The sequence below is a fragment of the Lissotriton helveticus genome, chromosome 2_1 (assembly GCF_964261635.1).
Source record: "Lissotriton helveticus chromosome 2_1, aLisHel1.1, whole genome shotgun sequence".
NCBI lineage: Eukaryota > Metazoa > Chordata > Amphibia > Caudata > Salamandridae > Lissotriton > Lissotriton helveticus.
Window position 1 is genome coordinate 1,077,385,688 of NC_136059.1, and position 15,985 is coordinate 1,077,401,672.

The following is a 15,985-nucleotide window of genomic DNA, read 5'->3' on the forward strand; positions in this document are numbered from 1 at the left end:
GATTGTGTGGCATGTCCTGGTAGTGACAACAGCCTATTTGGTTTCTCACTTCTGTGAGTGCTGCTCCTCTCATAGGTTAACATTGGGAATTCCCTGATATGTTTTTCAGTGGTCATTTCTGATCTGGAAGGAGTAGCATTGGCAGTTTTGGCCTGTTTGGAATAGGGATGAAAAATTCTTCTTATTAGCAAAGGTGGAATTTCCATTACTATTTTGGAAATGCCTCTTTTAGAAAATGGGAATTTCTATGTGCTAATGGCTCTTTGTGCTTTGCAGCCTGACTCCAATCCATGTCTAGGGTAAAGTGACAGCTGGGCTTGTGCATACTTTCCAGACATCCATCACACAGGAAGGGTTGAGTGTAACAGAGTTGCATCTGCATTCATCTGCATACGGTATGGTTTTCCTGGACTGGGAGAGGTGGAGGTGGGACGTACTAACATTTGTAAAGGCTGGACCCATCCCTCACCCAAAGGGCTTGTTTACCCCCTACTGATGTCTGGAGCCAGAGCTGGGATTGAATGGATGTGTTGTGCACTTCCAAAGTTCTTTTTGAAGTTACTGCCACATCAAACACATTTTGAGTATAAGTTCAGGGGCTCTGATCCCATGATTTTAGACACTGCATGGACTTGTAACCAGATGCTGATGGCTCCACAGACTGCTCATTGCAAGAAGGAACTGTCATGCTGCCAGGAAGAATCGCCATTGGATGGAATTGCTTGTTGTACAGACCTGCGGCCTGCAAGAAGGCCTGCCACTGTACTACAAGGACCCAGATGTGCTGGCCTACTGCTTGTTCCCTGCCTTTGGGCCCCCAGTTGTTCTCCAGGGTCTGGTTGGTGGCTTCCCCCGCCCCTGTCATGTGGAGTGCTTGTTGGCAATCAGCATGCACCTGTTTGTTACTCCACATGCAGAGCATGGTGAGCTGGCTTGGAATTTCATCTGGTGTCAGTAAAGAGCGCAGGGTGAGCGCTTCATTCTTTGTGCTTTACTTATTAAGGAGATCAGCGCTGTGAAATGGCCTGTGTCTCCTCCACTGGACTAAGGCGCTACGGGACATATTTCCAGACATTCCAGAGCCGCAGGAGAAAGCCTCAGGAAACTAGCATTGCTGCCCTTCTTTCCCCCCAGCGAGCCTGGAGTCTACGCTATGGGTAGAGAGGAGCTGCCTGGCAATTTCGGTGTGGAACCGTGTGCAGCTGCCGTGAAGGGTTCTGTATGCATGGAAGCAACCGCACCACGAAAAAAGGACACTCTCGAAACCAGGGATGACTTCCTCTCACTCACAGCTGCCTACGTCTCATCAAGGAGAAGTACAGGGCTACTTCCACTGCACTGTGCGATCGCTACCAGTTGGTCCCTGTAGGACTGCAGTAGGGGGACCACAGGAGGTCTCTTGCGAGCTCTACTTCCAAGGGTCTCTCCCTATTTTGAGCCGGCAAGCCAGAGCTGGGTTTTGGCAGCAGCACCACACTCTCACTGGCAGCTGCAGTTGGTGCCTTGTTCTATGCTGCTTTTGGCCGAGGGCTGCCCCCCTCTCCCTGTTGTAAGATTCCTTGGGGAATCTTCTGTTCTTTGGTGGCATTGTGGAGCGAGCCCTTGATGGGGGCCCCTACTTAGGAATTGGCAGCATGTAGGAAAAATGTCTGTCATCTCTGTATTTTCTATAGAAGGAGCAACGCTAATTCTGTGCTCTACTGGGGCTAAAGGAAGTTACATATAACTTGTAGTATGAGCACAGGCACGCTGTGCTCTAGGCTCTCAAGGTACTAATATGGTGATTCTGGTATTTTATAATCTGTTGCAGTTTATGCCCTGATATTATGAAATATGTTGATTTGTCTTGCAGTTTCAGGATAATGATTATTATTTCAGGAAGTTGCTTGATGTGCCCAATGATGGGTTGTTTGTGACATGTCCAAGATAGAAACATTTCTTTTATTGCACGCATTGTGATGTTATGACAATTGCCTAGTTGGCAAAGTGATTATCAGTTAAAGTGATTTTGTTCTATGTTTTATATGCAATACAGAAACATATTTTTATATAACATTGTGAGTAGATTATTTTTGTGGTGTAGTTATTGTGTCACTGGTTGTGTGTGTGTGTGAGTGTGTGTGTGCGCGTGTGTGCGTGTGTGGGTTTGTGTGTGTGTGTGCATGACAGCTCTGCAAAGCTACCAAGGGTGTGGGAAGGTTTATTGTGGGTGTGTACTACCTTGCCCAGACTAGAGTAGTGGGTTCTGCCTGGCTTAGGTGCATACACTAGCCAAGCCTATGGGAAAATGTGTGCTGTGTTATAAACCAAACAATACAGGTAAATAAAGAAAGGATATAAGAACCAGCCCATGTTTAGGAAACAGAAAATAAAATACAAATTGAGAAAACTGGTGAAGGGGATCTGAGCTTATTGAAGGAGAAAGCTCTTTCATCAAAATTAAATAGACTAATCATTGCATTAATAATCAGTACAAAAATAGTGAAGGAATATCTCTGCCAAAATGTTTTGAATGAATCTGCTTGCAACGTAGGCCCCTCATGTGACTGACTAGGATTTTATTCTGCCAGAATAAAGCAGATGGATGGAGCAAGCCACCATTTCAACCTTCACAGTAAGACTAATTTTTGGACTGAGAAAGTATTAAGAATTACTAACGCAGAGGCTAGTTGTAAAAGATCAAATTAGATCTATAGAAATGCTTTATGACTGCTGAAGAATGCTCACGGCTATTCCAATATAATGGTTGTTGATGTGAAGATGTCCTCTGTTACACGGTCTGGATTTCAAAGAGTTCAGCAGAATGGAGTTAGAGGCCATAAACAGCAGGAGTTCACAAAGTTAGAAAGGCTTTGTGGAAGACAACACTGATAATCTTTTGTCAGGATTCAAAATCTCAGAGTCGGACAAAGTAGTACAGCATCTTCCAATGTCATAACTTAGCTGATTGAAACTGATGTGCCCCCCTGGCCTTCTGAAATCCAAAAAAGCAGAACTCTTTGGCCACAAAGTTGTAAACTGCCCCAAAAAAGACTTATAGACAAAATGGTATTTTAAGCAAAGTTTATGATGGTTTACCTTGAACTTGTTCCGCCTAGACAGATTCAGAGTGGTTTATCCACACCTTGTAACAGTCTCCACAGTTTCTCCACTATCACACTGGTTAATTTGATTAGTTAAGTGAACTGATTTACTTAATTTTAGAGCAAGTCAAAAAGGCAAACAATGAAGATGGGGGTGTTCCTCCATATTGTCTCTGAAAATAGCAATTACACTCCCTACCGCTTCATGCAAGGAACTTTTGTTTTCTTCTTGGTTCAAGGCTTGCTCTGACTAAAGAGCAGGCCATGTACAGTTAGATAAAAGATGTATTTTTTCCATTAGTGATTATCCCTAAATTAAATCAGCGAGTTCCACAGTCCACAATTCCATAATCCCTTCAGTATTGCATATTTCCTGCTTTAGGGAGTGCCCTGTAGCAGTAAGCCCAAGGAGTCCGCGTGTCAGGTGAGAACAAACGTCTTACAGTGCAATACCTTACAGGCAATCATATAGGTCAGATATAAAGCGCAACAAATCAAAGCAGACACAAATGCTGTTATCACAGCTGGTGTCCTAATTCCGATGGGGCCAATAACTTCAGTTACTGACTCATCAGAATTATGAGTTTGTTACTTTCACCCAGAATTGTTGGCTACTGCAAGCAACCAAAGACTCGCAGTGAAAGTTCAGACCAACATAATAAATTACCCAGGGTACTGGATCTGGAATTGCTGATTGCCCTTTTAATTAATTACTTCTTCATGGTCTCTTAGGGTTCTATTCCTTATGGGTGTCGGATTTTCCCCACTTACCAGTGCCCTTTAAATCAGTATTTCTGTAGTTGTGGAAAACCTGGCCCATTTTGCAGGCTACTCATAATGAGGGCCTCAGTGTGGATGAGGCTGTCACTGAATGTGTGGTATTGGACCATACACTTCAAGGTGACACAGCAGGAGAGCTCACCCAGTTCCAATCACCCATCTCCTGAATATTGCTTGCAATTCCTATGAAGCCATTGCTGATGCAAAATATTTTCTACACGTTTGCATACATATGCTATTGCATACATAGCTTATTATTATTATTATTAGTAGTAGTAGTAGTAGTAGTAGGAGTAGTAGTAGTAGTAATAGTAGTAGTAGTAGTAGTAGTAGTAGTAGTAGTAGTAGTAGTAGTAGTGGTGGTGGTGGTGTTTGTTCCTCATTGAAGTAGCATTCAAATACAGTAATGAGCATGACATAGACTGGAAGTTTTTTTGTGATGTGTTTAAATGTATGCTTCTTTAGCACAAAGTCTGGTTCTGGGTCCTGAGTAGATCACTAACACAATGCTTAATGCCACAGCCCAGAACAATAGCTTTGTGTTTCTGTACCAGAATGTCAGTCATACTTTGACATGTTGTCTGCTCTGAACAAAACTAAAGAAATTCATCCAGTTTGTTTTTTCCTTTTTTTTAAAAAGACACAGCAAAAGTATCTTTTCCTCTACACGTGACCTAGAGCTTTCCTTAACCTTTCCACGTTGCAGCAAACTAATTTCACTATGCATCACTGTATTTACAGAATAAGAAATGAAGCAAATACAATTTACACTATTTTCAAATGTAAAAATCAGGGACCAAGATAGTGGCAAATTCACTTCAGTAATTTCTTACAGATGCAGTAAAACTTTTTAAGAACATTTTGAACACTTTTTTTAAGGCAATCCGTGAGCATGTGTATTTGTATTCTTCATTACTAAAAACACTATTGCAACGTATTTTATCTTTTGACTTCCGTGGAGCCTCACTGAATCATTATTGGAATCTGGTGACCGCTGCAGAGTTAGTATTAGAAGCCAGGGACCCCCTTTCCTAAGCATTTTTCATAACACGAACCTCAAAACAATACACAAAAATATTTAAAAAAATGTACACCAAGCAAATGTTCAAATATTTAAATATATTGTGTAATTGATAATCAGATATAGAACAAAGTTTTCAAGTTTTCAATTTTGCTTGTTTGTATGTATACTTAATTTTATTTTATAAGTGTTGATATTATATAATTTTGTAAAACAGTCGCGGACCCTCAGAGTAGGTCTCGCAGACCCCCAGGGGTGTTCGGACCACAGGTTAAGGACCACTGCACTGATACACTATATTGGAAAAAGATGTATAAGTAACAGATATGCCATTATGTTTTTTCAATTGTTTCACTGTCATTTGCCACTATTATTGCCTTGTTGTAAAAATATTTCTGACAGGGTCTGGAATAACATCAACAAAAAACATACAAAATAGTTTTTGTCTCAGTTTGCATGTGACAGAAAAACAGTAACAAAGCATTGACAGTCGATGAATGCCTTTATTTCATTGCATAGACTACCTGCCATTTCCTGTCTGTACAAATACGATAAGCTATATTACCTCCTGGTGGTCGCCAGTAGGTAGTTATAGTTAGGACCATGTTTCCATAGGAAAAGCGTTTATGACTTGCCTATATCTTTGCCACTGTTTGGTGAATCTTCACGAAATGTTCGTAAAAATGTGCCCCGGTGAATCTTGTTGTGCATGGAAAGTGTCAGGGCAATATGTCAAGCATGAACTGAGAAAAGGGGGGCCAAAAAAGTGTTTTTTTCATGTTAACTCCAATGGGATTTTTTAACACAAATGCAGCCCAAACCACAAGATGGACTTATACTAAATGTTGCAGAAAGCTAGCTCTTTGTCCAGAAAGAGAGCTTTTTGATATTTGGTGTAAATCCGTTCAGTAGTTTTTGAGATATTAAAAAAAATATATATATATACATATATATTTATATAAAGGGATGAGGATCCTCTGAGGATTCAACAGTCACTGTGCTTAAATCTGATTGGCTGCCAACATTTCAACCAGGAAGTGTTGGCAACCATCTTGGGACTCAACTTAAGCTGAGCCACAAAATACATTTAAGAAAAAGAAAAGGAGCAGAGTAGGAATACCCTGACCATCTAACTGTGGCATTAGGGTCCCCCTATGACCCAACAGGGCCAAAAATCACTTTAAAAAATGTTTGTCACAGAAATGCAATGGAGATACAAATCTATGTCAATTAGTTTTTTTTTAAAAAAAACAAGCACAACTTCTTTGCTAGTTTTGATTAGAGCCCCAGGGTGGGCCAGGCCCAGCGGAAATTTTTTTTAAAAGGAGGGTTGCGCATGGGGTGCCTCCTCCTAAGGCTCATTAAGCTCCATAGGCCCAGGTGACCACCACCTTCCCAGGACAAAAGAACCATTGATGGGGGGGCTGCATTACCCCCCTGGTCCCTGGGGACCACAACCTTCCCAGGGCTAAATACTGCATAATGGGGGGCACCGTGGACCCCTCTGGCACCACCACTAACCCAGGGCCAATTTTCTTTTGCTTTTAAATGACAGACGGGTCGCACAGCAACCATCCTGGGTCACATAGAGCTCAGGGAACACCACCTCCGTGGGGCTGGCTCTCAAAAGTAAAAGAGGGTGGCCACACTTACCCCCTCCTGGAGCCGTACATTGCCCTGGGGACCGTCATCCCCCAAGGCCAGCTCCTGCTATATCCCGGGGTCCACATTCCCTGGACATTGCTGTTTGCTTTGTTTGGTGGTAGCTGACAGTTCCCGCCAAGCAAAAGCCAACACTCCGGTTCCAGCATGTGGGAGCTGTCAAAGTGCTCCCGACCGCTGGAAGTGGAGGTTTCATCTCTTTCCCTACCCTCAGACATTAGGGAAGGGAAAGAGATGAAAGTATTTATTTTTTGCCATTTAATATAGCGCATACTTGACCCGAAGGTATTGGAGCGCTTTACATGAGCACCAGTTACGTTACACAAGGACACATTCATTTTTGGCAGACACAGGGATATTAAGTCATTTGCCAGAATCACAGGATGCTGAGCCTATGCTGATGTCGAACCCTTTTCTCCAGCTCCAAAGTCAGCAGCTCTAGCTGTAAGGCTACACCCTCTCCCCAGTATTGGAAGTATTACCTCTGTGAGCAGGAAACTTCATTTCCCTGTAGCTCCCTACATGAAACATGCCAGTATCTGGAAGAAGCGGGGAGCCGGCTGGGACCGCGGGGGCCTTTGGGCTCCCTTCACGGTCCAGAGGAAGTTCAAAAGGGAGCAGAAAGAGGCAGAATTAAGATCAGAAATGGGGAAAAATAGACAAGATAAAAGTAAAAAATTAGCAGAAAGAGACAGACTACAGGTCAACAACGAGCAGAAAGAGGCACAATTAAAGTGAGAAATGAGAAGCGGCAGAATAAAGGTAAGCAATGAGCAGAAAGAGGCAAGATAACATTGAGAAACAAGCCGAAAGAGGCAGAATAAAGTTCAGCAACAAGCAGAAAGAGGTAAGATAAAGGTCTACGATGAGCAGAAAGAGGCAAGATAAAGGTTAGAAACGAGTAGAGGAGGCAATATAAAGGTCAGAAACAAGCAGAGCGAGGCAGAATAAATGTCAGAAACAAGCAGAACGAGGCAAAATAGAGATCAGAAAAGAGCAGAAGGTGGCAAGATTAAGTTCAGAAACGAGCAGAAAGAGGCAGAATAAAGATGAGAAAAGAGCAGAAAGAGGCAGAGTAAAGGTCAGAAAAGAGCAGAAAGAGGCAAAATAGAGTTCAGAAACGAGCCCAAAGAGGCAACATAAAGGTAAGAAACAGGCAGAAAGAGGCAGATTAAAGATCAGAAACAAGAAGAAACGAGAAGAAAGAGGCAAAATAAAGGTCAGAAGGGAGCAGAAAGAGGCAAGGTGAGAAATTAGCAGAAAGAGGAAAAAGAGGTCAGAAACCAGCAGGAAGTGGCAAAATAAAGGTGTGAAAAGAGCTGAAAGAGGTAAATTAAAGGTCAGCCACAAGCAGAAATAGGCAAACTATAGGTGAGAATAGAGCAGAAAGAGGCATGATTATATTATCAGCGATGACACTGCCCATGTCATGAGTGATGTAATATGTGAGTTCATAAGCAGTGCACTGCAGGGGCGTAAGTTATAGTTAGCTCGGGTAACTATAACTGCTGAATGTCAATGGTTTTGTACGAGTGAAATCTGAGCTTAACTATAATGTCCCTATAACCATTGTTTTTTTTCAGTGAATATGAATATATGTATGACTATAAGAATAGTGGTATTTGAGGACCTTGGCTTATCTTGCTAAGTATTGTAAGTCATACATGGAAACCACAGACACTCAAATTATGCAATTCTGTGGCAATGGCATGTTCTGCATAACTACAGATTTTCCACACTTGCCATAACCCATCCTCTGCATAACTGGCAAATTTTAACCAAAAACACGTTTCGTTTCTAACTCAAACAGATCAAAAGTTACTAAAAACGATGACTCCACATGCTGCTGCATAATGGCAGGCCTTTTGCAGAGGCATATCATCTTTCCATTTCTAATTGCTGTATTTAGAGGTAAGACTGATATTAATTAAGTTAAACCTTCACTCATACAGTGTGAACATATGTTATCAAAACGACAAAATAGTGAAGTAAATCTGCAGCAAAATCTGCTGCACAATATGCCTTTTCTTGACGCATAACTTGGTGCAATAAACATGATACTTTCAGGACGCGTCTGGAGAATCAAATGTCCACTGCTTCCCCCTATCTTCTGTCAGGTATCTCATGAACAGCGACAACCCTCCACGCCATTACATTAAAAAGATCATGAATTATTTTCAAAGGCAAGTAAAACCATTGAGAGGGCGCTGTGTCCGAAAATACCTCTGCATTTTCAGATAACATAGAAATTGTTAAATATGTATGTACGGCTAAGAAATATCCCGCCGCTGTCACATTGTACCTTTCGCCGCTGCCCTGAAGAGATGGGGTCGGCGATAGCAGAAAGGCTGTGATCGATAAATGCTAGTGCTTAAACTCCCATTGACGCCCCCAGCGGGGCCGGCCTCTTGATGCTAGGCCCAGGAGGACATTGTCCTCCAGCATAAGTTGTCATTTTTCTGCATCACCCACAAATGCAGACGATTTAAATAAACCTTTTTATTGCGGACTAAATCTGTGCTGGGAGATTGCCTGCTAGGATTGTGACAGGGGAATACAATTCCGCTCCTCCGGGGGCTGCCCTGCAAAGGCGCATTTCCAGCTCAGGGACTTGCTATTAAATTTGCCAGGCCCGCTGTGATGCCATTGCGCGCGCGTCCGCGTGGCACTTGGAAGTCGCAGGAAGCTGCCTCGCAGGATGCGGGGGCCCGCAGCCCTTTCAATCTGCAAGCGGCGAGATTCGTGACGTGACTTGTCTTCAAAGCATTCTGCCTCAGGTGTTCGGCGGTCGGATTGTTGTGTCAGTGGGAAAAAAAGCATTACTGCTAAGTTGCTTATGGAATTTACTGCACTTCTCTGAGAAGTTCTGTCAGGGAAGTCTATAAGCATTGCTCATGAATCAAACGCTTTCGGTCAGGGGGGGCAAAGAATGCGCTGGGTGACACGCGCGTGAATCACCCCCTTTATGGCAGAGCAGTCAGGTGTGGAAACGGCGGGAAGGCGGCGTGTAATATCCTTCAATCACGTGCGCATTAGGAAACAGCGCCAGGGAATTAACTCTTTGCACTAAACGTGTTCTGCTCTGGAAGACTTTCCAGTTCTAGGAAGTGAACATTGCTCAGTATCCAGTACTGAAGCTGCAGGCTAGAACATCGAAACTGTGAAGTTTCAACTTAAAAAACACCACAATAGACCATTTTCTATTTTTTTTAGCTCGAACATTTATATTTTGATTTAGAGTTAATCCAATTGGTACGGTAAGAGAAAACATAACGGTAATTAGGTTCAATTACAATATGTGAACATAACAAAGCCATGAATTGCTAACAAATGCAAACAAAACTTTAGAAATCTGACACTGAAAGAAAGAAAAATAGACTGAGGGAATGATAATTGAAATAATCATAACTATTAATGTGAAATAATTAATTAAATAGAACCACATAAATGGAGCTTTTACAGAATAGTGGATGTTCATATGGCACAAATTAGCCTCTGCTCACTTTAAAAGGACATCACGTATCACTGAGTAATTTAGGGACCACATACAGGAACAAGTCTGAAGGCAGAGCTCCTCCATAATGTCACAGAACTCTGAGGTTATGTTCAATATCATTCTAAAATACAGCAGAGAGTATTTTAGACCTTATAATGCATGGTCATAGCATTACCTTGTCCCTCAAAGCTTGATCCTTTATATGAATGAGCAGGACTGGAGTGGGTAATAACAGAATTCCTGGTAAAAATGTTCAAACCAGCCTCACTGCCTTTGTCTCCTCTATCTTTCTTGCTCTTACTAACCATGTATTCTGTCTCCCTTTCTCTTCCTTCCATCTGTCTTCTCCCCCTTTAAGCTCGCCCTCTCTCCACTCTCTCCTGAAACCCACACTATGTCTCCTACAGTTAAACACAGGAGATGAAGAAAGTGACAGTAGCGCCAGCAACAGCCATGGGCCTTCGAAAATCGACCAATAGTGACTGAAGGCCATTGCAGGCAAATGTCTTATGGGATACATGGCGAGTCCGTCCTTGTGCATGAATAGGATTGCAAATATGTAGGAAAAATGCAGAATCCGCAAATCTAAATCAAACACACAAATCTACAGATAACAATTTGTTGTGTAGACATATATGCAGTCTAATGTAAGTCACTTTCAGAAATAGCTATATTTCATAATATGTGATAACGTGGGGAGATTTCTACGTTCAACTTACAAATGATAGCTGAGCAAAACATTAGCATACATCCATAATGGATCCTTTCAGCTAGTAACTGTTCATTTCAGCAAAATAGCTCAGAGGAGCCGGAAAGTTTGTTCACATTTCATTCTTTAAGCAACTGTTGTAATTCATTTTTGTGGTCTATGTTTCACATTGTCTCCTGAATGTACAACTCAAATGCAGTAAGTTATTACAGTTTACCATCTACCCCACTTTTTTATTACAGGTATTTAGTAATGTCACAACTACAGTGTAATAATGAATTTAGAAACAAGTTTTATACAGGGACTGCCAGCACCTTTGTATTGGAGCAAAATGCAATTGTGTCATGTTGTATCACGCACTGTGCCTTTGTAATGTGCTATATCCACCTGGAAATAGATTTAAAGTGATATTTAAAGAAGGATGATAACACTATCTTAATTTTTCCTGATAATACCATATTGTTTTAAAGACCAAAACACCCTAAAAAAATTGAAGCAATCACATGATTAAACAGCAGGCAGTGCTTCAACACTTATGGGTTGTTGGACCCTGTTTGGAGAGAACAAAGAGCAGACATTGTTTAGCGGAACCCACCTGGTGTGGTTCTGGTTGTTTGCTTCTTTCGTTCTCAGGTCAGCCATACTACAGCACTGCAAACTGTGGAAAGTACAGCCTTTCTGCACTTGATTTTCAGGGTAGCAAGAGAACAGGCACTCGGGACTCACCAGCCAACAAGCAGACACAATAATGTAGTGCACAATCCAGAACATATCTTTTGAGTACAATAAAGTACTTTAATCACACAACATTACTTAATGCTACAGAGCACAATTAGGGAATGCAACATTGCCTTCAAGTCATTATGACCTTTTGGCAAGGTAGACTTTGGTACAGCTATCCATGCTAATGGAGTTCCCCAGTGGATTTAATCACTGGCTCTAATATGGTATGTGGTGTTTAGTAAGCAAAGATGCAGTTTACACAACCACCCCCAAATGCGTTGGTAAACCGAGTTCAATTTTTACTTCTTATTGTTATTCATAAAAAGCCTTTGTTCATGCAGGAGACCTTAGCCTGCTATTCATTTTTTTGTTCTCCCATAGTACTTATGCCCCATGGTAACCAGCATTTTGGTGTTGCAGTCAGATACCAACAATGGCCGCACGAGCGTCTCATTCACTGTGGTCTACTAACCGCACTCAATACTTGGTTTTTCTATAAGGCATGATGTGATGCATGACTAGAACCATCTTGGAAGACCGGAGGAATGCCATCCTTACACCGTTCGCTCCTGCTGTAATCCTTGGCAGTCACATGTTATGAAATTGCTAAGCCTCTCCTCCTGCAGAGTCAGTCACACCCTTTCTCTTCTTAGCAGGGAGTCAGTTTACAGACTGTAGGCAGACCCTCCTACAGAAAGTACATACATCAGATGATGTCCCTTTAACTATCAGAGACTGCAATGGCGTAGGAAGGGAGCTGGGGGAGCGGTCCACCCTGGGCGGCATGAGTTGTAGGGGTGCTTTTACCTGCCATCTCGAGGTGGCAATTGGCCCGCTCTACAATGCGGTCATCGCAGGCACCTCCCACCTTCGCTCTTCAATGTAGTTGTCATGGGACGGCAACCGTAGGGACCACCATGGGCTGCCAAAAGGCTAGCTACACCACTGGGAGACTGGCTGCCTGGCATGCTAAAGTCCTGGTCACACAGCAGTCCTTTGAGTTCACTACATAACACCCTCTTCCTTGGTCACAGGGAACTTGACCTGGAACAAATTGCGTTGGTTTGGAGCCCAGTTTTACACACATTTTCTAGGCAGTGGCTGTGGGTTAACATTCTAAAGTTTCAGAAGCGGTTTGGGTCGTTTTTCTTTCAGATGTTCTTTCCTGGTTGTTCCTTAGACACTGACCTTTTTGGAAAATGATGCCTGTCACAGCTGACAGCAATGATACCAGTTCCACTAAGGAATATCCAAAACAAGAGCCCAACAAATTGGGAGATCATGGCACCTGGTTGTGATCAGCCTTCATGAAGCAGTAATCAGTGATATTTAAGAGGGTAGATTGTAACCAGAAATGTTCTCACCATCCTCAACAACAGAAACTGCAGTCTCACCCCTCACTCCTACCATCCGCCAAATGGCAGTACTTAGGACAAAATAATCATTAGACCTTTCTAACAAGGCCCTCATTATATTAACATTACTATTGCCTCCATTTCCCGATTTTCAGTGTCTGGATAGGCATTGTTCAGCTACAGAAATGCAGTCAATAAATTTCTATTGTCTGAGGAACTTGTATGCAACTTGAGCGTGTGCCATTCAAAACAGGGGTATCCAAAATGGACCCCACTGGTCGCAGTACTCAGATTCTCACCAAACACAGAGTCCTACTTACATACATGTATCACACTCTATCTGCATATAAGCACATTCAACAGTTAAAGGATCCGCGGCCACATAACTGCAGAACTTTACATGAGAGCAGTCAGAGAAAAATGTTTGGTTATTCTAATGATTTTGACTCAAGTGATTCGCTGCTGCCACAACTTTATATGATTCACCTAAGGTATGGACTGTAGTCATTTACTCGTTATTAGCGCATGTTTAGTGTATTTCTAAGTGTCACAGAACAGGTTCCTGGGAGCTACATTACCTCCGGCAGGCCTAAGCATCATTACATATGCTAGATTAGCTGCACGCTGGACCAAACTAAAAGTCAGGATACCAGTTTAACATGCAGTCGGGCCCTCAGGGCAGACAACATACCTGTTGACTATGCGGGTAATATTTACTTCCCAACAAGAGTTGGTTCACAGAATAACTGAGTACAAATCAGATTTCAGAGTGCAAGCATGCCGTTGATTTAAACTCTGAAAGTGGCCAGCATTTTGAAGATCAGGGCTGTTTCTACCATTAGGCAGGACTAGGCGGCTGCCTAGGGCGGCAAAAGTGGGAGGGTGGCAAAAAGCATGCTATCAACTACTATTAGTTTCCAATTCCTGACTGAAACTGTGCCACTCTGGTGGAGTGGCAGCGTGCGCTGCTCCCAGCAGACAGCTTATGTGGGCTGGCGGAACAGCAGCTAGCTACTAACACTGTAACAATTCCCAACACCGGCCGTGCAGAAACTAATAGGCGGGGTTGGGTATCCTGCTGCCTCCATGGTGGTGCGAGGGTTGACTACAATTCTATTTGAGGGAAGGCGGGGCACGCAGTTTTCCATTACTTTTAAAATTAATGTGAAGCACTGCAATGTGACTAATGGACCCGGTCGGTCCCAACACCCGATCCGGACCTCGGCCAACGGCCGCTGTGGAGCCCAGTACACCACAGTGCTCCAGCTGATGCGGACAGGTCAGTGTCTGACTTTTCAGGCTGGTGCCGGAAGAAAGGCAGTGGCAAGCTTGCCTTGCAGCAGGAGTTGTTGCGGCCACAGGGCGGCCCAGAACGGAATTGGTGCAGTGAGCCACGCAAAGTAAGTGTAAGTCACAGTGCCCCCTGAAAGTGTATAATACAACTGCTATTTGGTTGGCAATGGATGGTATTGGTTTTGCTAAATTAGCACTTGTACGGTAGCGCGGTCATGATCACCTGCCTGCCAGAGCCCTGTACTGTAGCAGAAGTTCACACAGGTCAGCAGCGTCACTCAGCAGAGCAGCATTGGATAGCTCTCTGTGACAGCCCTGCTGTGGTGTGATCTGTGCGTTCGAGGGAAGGGGGAGGGGGTGGACCGGGGTATAATTATTTCTGTGTGTCGGTGAGTCGGGCAGTAATGTTGAATTAATGATACATGCGCACATGCACCACTGGATGACTTAAACCCACTGACTCTTCCTCCCTCGCACCTCAGAATTCCCAGAAACTAATAGCTCTTTGGAGTGCAGTAATAACCAAGGAGCAGGGACACCAGTTATAAATGAAAGTGCCAAACATGGATACTACCCGTTATCTCTGCTTCACACATTTTAACCGTCGATCAGTCCTGCAAAGGTGGGCCCTCCAAAAATGTTCGGATTTTGTACTTGTCCTAAAGTGCTAACCTTTGTTATTTTTGGATCACCCACATATTGTGAATGCTGCTGAAAGGTGCACATGTTTGAATTCTAACAATTAAGCCCTATTTTATTTAGTCTGGAAGATAGATCAATGTGGATATTAGATCACTGACCCACCTTCCTTTCTCAGATGGTTGATTTACTCTGAAATAATGTGTTTGTCAGCGGGGCACCATAGGCCTTAAGACAAGTAAGGAAAATGGGCAGCCATGTAGATAGTAAAAGGCAGCCATAACCTTGGATGCAGAGAGCCCTCACATCCCCGGATCCCGGTGCCACTGTGCCTACTGCACTAACGATAGCTCCGCCCATTTTCAATGGAGAGAGCTGAATGGGGACAGCAATACCGCAATACAGGCAGTTTAGTATCTTCGTTTGACAATTTTATGAAAGCACAACTACCAAAGAAATTGACATACTTTCTTCTTGAAAATATTTAGCCTCCCACCTCCCTTAGCAAAATACCGGCTGTCATGTACACAGTTTCCCAGTTTTTGTGAACTATTCTCTGTTTACGAGCAGCCTTTTTCCCTTAATTTCGCGTCTGATTATGCTCCGGAGGATCCTCTGTGATGTTTGCCTCATGTCCTCAGCTCTTTCCTATTCCCAGCATGTGTTTCTAGACTGCTCATATCAGGAACCCATGTTTCTCAGCACCTTGTATTTCTCTCTCCTACACTTCGTGTTTCTTAGCTACCTCTTCCGTTTCTATCCTCGTGTTTCTGTGCACCTCCCTGTAAATCTTCCTGTGTCCTGAAGCGCTCGCTTTGCACCCTTGCAGGGCTGGGCAGGTAGCACGGACTGCTTTCGGGGTAATCATGATTTTTATGAGGGTTGATGAGACTCGTTTTTAGTAGATTACAGCACCATGGCTGCTGGCTCACAGTGACTGCCGGAAAGGATTGCCCAGTGCCTGTCTGTCTGTGGCGGTGTCTATGAGTCAGTTGACTGAGTCACTTAATTTTTGGGGCAGCTCAGCTGACAAGGTGTGTTGTTGAGGAGCAAGAAATATTCAAATCAGGTCCTGCAAGAGGATCCTTGAGATTCAAGCAAAGGCAAAGGAGCACCCACCAAAGGAGAGAAAAATCAGATCCACAGATATATTCAGTTATTTTTATTACTTTTTTCCTCAAGACTAAAAGTTCAGTTCATAGGGCGACAAAGGTATGTACAAAG